Below are 8,022 nucleotides of genomic sequence, written 5' to 3' on the forward strand. Positions count from 1 at the left end.
TTTATTTATATATATATATATATATATTGTAATAGCTGGGGCCCAAGCACTGATCCCTGTGGTACCCCACTCGTCACTGCCCGCCACCCTGAAACACACCCATTTATTCCGACTGTTTCCTGTCAGTTAACCAATTTTCAATCCATGCCAATACATTACCCACAATCCTATGTGCTTTAATTTTGCACACTAACCTCTTATGTGGGATTTTTATCAAAGGGCTTCTGAAAATCCAAATACACTACATCCACTGGTTATCCCTTATCTATTCTGTTAGTTGCATCCTCCAAAAACTCCAATAGATTTGTCAAACGTGAATTTCCTTTCATAAATCCATGTTGATTTTGTTTAATCCCGTTGATATTATCTAAGTGTGCCGTTATCACATCCTTTATAATAGACTCTAGCATCTTCCCTACTACTGATGTCAGGATAACCGGTCTGTAATTCCCCGTTTTCTCTCTCCCTCCTTTTTTTAAGTAGTGGGGTTACATTTGCCACCCTACAATCTGCAGGAACTGTTCCATAATCTTTAGAATTTTGAAAGATGACAACCAATGCATCTACTATTTCCATGGTGTGGAAGAACTTTAGTTCACGATATAGGAAGGGGTTAAATTTCTCTCTTCCTTTTAGTAAGTTTAATTCTGTGCTGAGACTGCAGAATCCTGCAAGGCCAGAAAATACTTGATGTCTCTTCTTTGTTAGAAAAGAACAGATAACATGAAAGCTGTACATCTGGTATTTGTATATGTTAAGATACCCCCATTGCCTGGACAAACTGATTTCTCTGATAAGAGGGGCTTTTAGTGATGATCTTGCTGACCCTCGAAAAGATTGAATAATGACGTGACAAGATACTGTTGGGCTGTGTAAACTGACCTTTGTGCCCTGTTTAGAATTGGTAATGTTCCTGAATAATGTAGGTGTCAATTGTAGAGATAAAATTCCTTTTTTTCTGTATAAAGATGGAACAAGTTTCTATAGAATTTCAGAGTATTGCCTTGATAAGGACCAAGCATCTCTCCGAGATATCTCGCCTGTACATATTAAAAGAATCTCTTGAAGCAAGACTCTGAAATCTCCGCTTGAGTTACTTTAACTTAGAAATTTCCTCGACAGTTTCTGGCGTAGTCTGCAGGACCTCTGATAACGAGATCCCAAACGAACAAGTTTAAAAGTAAAAATTGGCTTAAAAGAAAAAGAGGAATTTTAAAAGGATTTTCCCAGCTTAAGGGGGAAAGTGCCTAGGCTGTCCTAGAAAAGGGGGCAAGCCGCCGAGATCCCGGAAGGGTGAGGCATAGGGTAGCTACCGTAAGAAGCTAAAATAACAAGAAAGCTAAAGGAGACCCGAGCTGAGCCGAAAAGAGACACCGGTGAGCGCTTTGTAAATACTGTGTGTGTATATATTTTTGTGGGCGTGTCTTAACCTCTCGTTTCAGGAAACACCGCGAGAAACTGCACCCGGAGAGAATGGGAAACAGCTCTAGTCGAGCAGGATGCTTGCGTCCAGTTCCTAGAAAAGGGAAGAAAACCGACCCTCCAACTAAAAGAATGAGTATGCAGCGTAAAACTGAAAAAAGGATTCGTAAGGTAGTAAAGCAACGAGAGAAGGTAGGAGATCCAATTGTGCCACCCGGCTCGCCGGCGGACACTGTAATTAAAGAAACAGGAGATGACCGATACGCGGTAACATTTAGTAGCGATTTATATGGTTGGTCTGATGGGGACTGGCCATATGGAGGAAGTTTTAAATTGTCTTTAATCGAAGAATGGAGGAAAATAACTAAGGAAGGGGGAGGAGACCCTACTTGGGACAAAGATTATATGGATAAATGTTTTATTAAATGGCTAGAGGTTGCAAAAAGACATCAGCCTCCGAAAGTAAAAATATCAGAGAATAAATCAGGAGAGAAAGAAAGGGGGAGCCAATCTGAGAGCTGGTATGGTCCTAAGGTCACAAACAACCCCAGCTCAGGCAGAAGCCGACTCTACCCTCCTCCTCCAAAATCCCCGAGTAATGATAGGAACCACAGCGGTTTTAAAACCCTGGTCTCCGGGAGAGGCCAGAGATATGATCTCTGCAGCCCCAAACCCGGTAAAGAAACCTGTTGCATTTCATAACTGGCTTGAGCAGACCTGTACAATTTATAATCCGCTACCAGGGGATGTTAAACTATTATTACAAGCAGCGTACGGATCTTCCTGGCAGGGAGTAAAAGATATGTTCCATATCCCGCCCGGAGAAGAAGGGGATTGGAGAGCTAATAATGATTTGCTAAATGAAGGAAACGAATCTTTAACACACTGGCTACAGAATAGAGGACGGAATGCAATTCTACAAGGGGCTAGACAACATGGGGATATAGGGGAGGTTACTCGCTGTTTGCAGAAAGCGGAAGAATCAATGATAGATTTCGCAGCCAGGTGGAAAAATAGCTGGGAGGAGTATGCAGGAATACCCTTAGATACGAATGAACCTTTAGCAGTACAAACACTGCTGAACTGCATGTTACCACAGCATGCAAAGACCTACAAAATTAAAGTTTTAGATTGGCAAGGAAAAACCTGGAAAGAGACAGTCACTGTCTTGGCAAACATGGACAGGGAGGGATTGTTCAATTACGTAAGTAAAACCAAAGCAACAGGTCAATATTACCAGCAGAGAGGCGGAGGGCAGGCGCAGAATCGAGGGGGATTTAGGGGTGGAGGAAGAGGAAGAGGACAGTGGTCACAGCGAGATCGCTCTCAAGATGAGTGTAGAAATTGTGGAAGAATAGGGCATTGGGCTCGCGACTGTAGATGCCCGCCCAAACAGAATAGAGGGTCGCAAGGGAACTTTTCCGAACCTCCACCTCCACCAGCCCCTCAATTTTCCTTTTCTAACCCCAATCCGTATCAATCAGCATAGGGATGCCCCAGAGGCATAACGGTACAGGCAGCGACTCTTCGCTTATCAACGGACATAGAAGAAAATCCCTTAGCAATACTAAAAGTAGGAAACACTTGTGTAAAGTTCCTGGTGGATACCGGCGCCACTATGTCCTCTGTACCGCCCTCTGTGGGATTACCCGTAAGCAACACCACTGTTTTAAGCATGGGTGTGGCCGGCGTCCCCTTGAAAGATTTTTTATCCGAACCTACTAAATTGACAATTGAAGGACAACAAGTTAATGACGAAACCCTGATAGTCTCTAAGACAACGCCTCTCCCTCTATTAGGAAGACAGACTTTGTGCAAACTAGGAGCCACAATATATTGCACAAAGGGAGGGATGTTTATGGAGATCCCTCCAAATAACATTCATCAGTTCTTTAATGGGATAGAAAGAGAGAAAGAGGAAAAGAATGAAGAAAGTGCTGCCCTTTATAGTTGGCAACTGAGTGGCAACTTCTACTCCTCCCTGATAAAAGAGGCAGTGGAAAACTTAAAGATTAAAATTGACCCTAATATTAAAGAGTTATTGTATATCATCTTAACAAGCTTTGAGGCAGTTCAGCTTCACTGTACAGCCTGGTATACTCGACACAGGGCTGAAGACTATCAGCGCTTTGTGCAACCGTTCTTAAATAAAAACGAAGTAATAGAAGCTACTCCCCACATTTATTTCGGATCTGAAGGGTTGGGGGTGGCCGTGGAGCTAACACCGTTACAACAAAAACGATTTAAAGAAGAAAATACGACACCCCATCTGACATTGGCTGTAAAGCCCCCAGCAAAACCTAAAGACATGGGCGGGATGATCTTAGACATAGAAGAGAAAAGACAGCGACCAGGTTATCAACCATGGGCGATGATAGAACTGCAGGATATACGGCTAGAATTTATCACCCGTGACAGAGGAATTCTCCACTGGGAGAGAAAAGGGCACGATGCTACGTTTGAAAAACAGCAACCCCCCGGACAAACTAGCCCTAACATACCAATGGCACTGAGTCAAGTGTCCCCCGAACTCTGGGCTAAACATAAAAACCATGTTGGACAAGTCTAATGTATGTGAATGAAAAAGAAGGATTCGCAACAGCAGTGTTAACCCAAGAACATGGTGGGGGAAATAGACCAGTTGCTTATTATTCGGTAATGCTCCCCCCAGTAGTACGAGGAATGCCTGCTTGTCTGCGTGCTGTAGCCGCTACTGCGGTCATGGTGTAAAAATCAGTACCAATTGTATTGGACTATCCGTGCACTGTTATCACCGCGCATGCGGTGCTGTTATTGTTGAATTCCGCAGCAACTCAGCATTTCACAGCATCCCGAAGGACAGGCTACGAGGTGCTGCTGTTGTCACACCCTAACTACACTTTTCGCCGTGCACCTGCAGTAAACCCTGCTGTTTTTGTTCCTACCAGCTCCACTAGAGAAATAGAGGACCCAGACCAGCACGACTGTCTGTCAACAGTGGAGATGGCTACCATGCCTAGACCAGATTTGCTTACGGAACCAATGGACAATCCCGATCTCATTCTTTATACAGATGGGTCGTCTCACAGACCATCAGACAATTTGCTCCTGGCAGGCTATGCTATTGTGAACCCATATGAAATTGTTGAGGCATTTGCCTTGCCCCCCGGAACCTCGGCACAGGCAGCTGAATTGTTCGCCCTAACTAGAGCATGTATATTAGCTAAAAAATCAATCTTCTAATATATATACCGATTCAAGATATGCATTTGGTGTAGTCCATGATTTTGGACAACTATGGAAAAACAGAGGCTTCATCACCTCTGGCGGGAAGCATATTAAGCACTCACAATTAGTGCTTAACCTGATAGATGCCATTCAATTGCCAAAAAGGGTTGCTGTTATTAAATGCGCAGCCCACACAACTGGTGAAGATGAAGTATCATTAGGAAATAGGAGGGCCGACGAGGCGGCCCGACGAGCCGCTTTGGAACAGACGTGCTGCCTACAGGCAGCCTCAGTCTCCCCTCTGCCAACACTGAGCGCCCAACAACTTGAAATAGCACAGCAACAAGTTACAGTGCAGGAAAGAAAAACATGGGAGAAACAAGGATGTTTTTTTAAAAAATAATATCTGGACCCATCCTGACGGACGAACTGTATGTCCCAGGTCTTTGTTTTTGCCCTTGTCTCGCCTAGCTCATGGTCAGGCTCACATGGGCAAAGGAGGGATGATACATGCTATCAATGCGCCATGGTATGCACCAGGAATAACAGTAATAATTGAGAAAATTGCTAAAACCTGCCAAATTTGCCAACAAAACAATAGAGGAAAGACGCCTGCAGAATATGACCATCTACCCCAACCAAGCATGCCCTTTGAAAATTTGCAAATTGATTTTGTCCACATGCCTCCAGTATTAGGCTTTAAGTATCTATTAGTAATAGTAGATATGTTTACAAGGTGGGTAGAGGCATATGCAACAAGGAAGGATGATGCCCGAACAGTAGTGAAGATCCTATTTAAAGAAATAGTGCCAAGATATGGGATACCTATGGGAATCAACAGTGACAGAGGAACACATTTTACAGGAAAAATAGTGCAGAATCTAGCCGAAGCGCTAGGTTTCCAGTGGAAATTGCACATACCGTATCAACCTCAGTCCTCAGGCATGGTGGAAAGAGTCAATGGAGTGATAAAGTCCACCCTTACTAAAGTATGTCAAGAAACAGGACTAAAATGGCCAGATGCCCTTCCATTGGTACTATATACCATAAGAAACCAAAAGAACCGAAATACTGGTTTGACACCCCATGAAGCCTTATTAGGAAGGCCAATGCCTACTGGTGTAAAACCGCCACTAGGAGCAGAAAAGGTAGCATTAATTTGGAATGACGAAAAGTCGCTAAAATATGCTCAGGCCATGTGTGAAATAGCGAGAAGCCTGCATGAGCGAATAAAACAGACCCAAGTACCTCCGTCAGAGGGAAACATGCACCCTTTCAGGCCGGGAGAGCAAGTATTAGTGAAAACTCTAAACAAGGAATCTTTTTCTCCTAGGTGGAAGGGACCATATCAGATAATCCTCACAAGAACCGCCCTGAAACTGGAAAAACATCCAAATTGGATACACGCCACCCGATGTAAATACTACCTTCCAGACGAAACACAGCAAGAAGAAGAAATACCGAGCTAGGGCGGACACACCCCGAAAAGAACTGTACTCATCCCCTTTTGTTTCTACCGAGCCAGGCTGGACTAAGAGCATAATACCCCGAAGTATCAAGCTAGATGTCAGAACTTGCCTGTATACCAATTTGGGTCTTTATCTTGTGGATCACTGTTACTATTGTACTAGTAAGCTATTATTTTAACGAATTGGTTCAGGAGCATTATAGAAGAAAACAAAGGGAGGAAGATGAGGAAGGACTCCTGGCAAAACTATCAGGGGACACTGGGTATGTTAATCCTTCTGGCAGTGGGAAGAGTTAAAACAGAAGAAAGGTTTATAAAAGAAGGTAAAATATGGAAAGGAGAAATGGCCTGGGGCACGATTGACAAAGCAGGACAGCAGGACACTTATGTATGTTCGGAAAAAAGAGGATTGCAAAGTGGGGAACTTCACAGTAAGGTGTGAGGCCTGCGGAATGACATGCCTGACCAGCAAGGAAATAGCTGAGAGCCAAGAAACTAATGGCACGTTTTGTGACCCCGAAGAAGATTGTCATTTTAAAATAGAAAACAGAGGATGGGTAAAGTGCATGAACCGTACAAAAATACTACATGGGGGAACCTATATTAAACAGTGGACACATAATAAAAATAGGCATTCCCCCAGAGATCCGGGCCATTTAAAACAGATATTGACCACCTGCATATCGGTAGTAAGATCCCCAGGTATAGTAAATTTAACCATACAAATCCTATATCCGCTAAGGGAGAGGGATGGTTGCAACACGACCAGTGTTGGAGTCACACTGGACCGATCCTTGAGAAAAAAGCGAGACGTGCTGGGAACTGTATTAGGTGGGGTAGGAGTAGGAATGGGAGCCTTGAACACAATAGATATAGAGACCCTGCAAAACAAAATCCAGGTTGTAGGAGGACTAATAGGAGAAAGTATAGAGTTGAGAAACGCGTGGGATGAAGGGCTACAGCAACTACAGGTATCTGGCTACATAACAGACAAGTAATGAACCTAGTAGAAAAAATAGAGCAGAAAAATGTGATCGTGAAAGGAAGGTTAAACAGAATAGAGGGACAGTTAGATGACTATAATGAAAAAGAATGTTTAGAGATGAGACCTTACCCCGAGGGGTATGAGCCTCCCTTTTCTTTCTAAGAAGGAAAGCATGTTGATCATTAAAGATAAAAGATCAACAAGGAGGGAGTTGTGGAAGAACTTTAGTTCACGATATAGGAAGGGGTTAAATTTCTCTCTTCCTTTTAGTAAGTTTAATTCTGTGCTGAGACTGCAGAATCCTGCAAGGCCAGAAAATACTTGATGTCTCTTCTTTGTTAGAAAAGAACAGATAACATGAAAGCTGTACATCTGGTATTTGTATATGTTAAGATACCCCCATTGCCTGGACAAACTGATTTCTCTGATAAGAGGGGCTTTTAGTGATGATCTTGCTGACCCTCGAAAAGATTGAATAATGACGTGACAAGATACTGTTGGGCTGTGTAAACTGACCTTTGTGCCCTGTTTAGAATTGGTAATGTTCCTGAATAATGTAGGTGTCAATTGTAGAGATAAAATTCCTTTTTTTCTGTATAAAGATGGAACAAGTTTCTATAGAATTTCAGAGTATTGCCTTGGTAAGGACCAAGCATCTCTCCGAGATATCTCGCCTGTACATATTAAAAGAATCTCTTGAAGCAAGACTCTGAAATCTCCGCTTGAGTTACTTTAACTTAGAAATTTCCTCGACACATGGCTACCTCATTTTTAGTAGTCTGGGATGCAGATCATCAGGCCTTGGGGATTTATCGGCCTTCAGTCCCATTAGTTTCTCCAGCTCTATTTTGTTACGAAAAATCGTTTCCTTTAATTCCTCTTGCTCACTAGACCTTAGGTTCCCTCGCATTTCTTGGATGTTATTTGTGTCCTCTTCCAT

General features: G+C 43.0%; 1 long non-coding RNA gene across 1 annotated transcript; it reads left to right on the plus strand.

Moving 5' to 3' along the window:
* Window positions 1-1,047: 1,047 nt before the first annotated feature.
* On the plus strand, window positions 1,048-7,789 carry LOC139268775 (uncharacterized). The gene is made up of 2 exons (XR_011594103.1): window positions 1,048-1,614; window positions 5,963-7,789. It is a non-coding gene; the product is annotated as an uncharacterized lncRNA (long non-coding RNA).
* Window positions 7,790-8,022: the final 233 nt, after the last annotated feature.

This window comes from Pristiophorus japonicus, chromosome 8, assembly GCF_044704955.1.
Source record: "Pristiophorus japonicus isolate sPriJap1 chromosome 8, sPriJap1.hap1, whole genome shotgun sequence".
Classification (NCBI taxonomy): Eukaryota; Metazoa; Chordata; class Chondrichthyes; family Pristiophoridae; genus Pristiophorus; species Pristiophorus japonicus.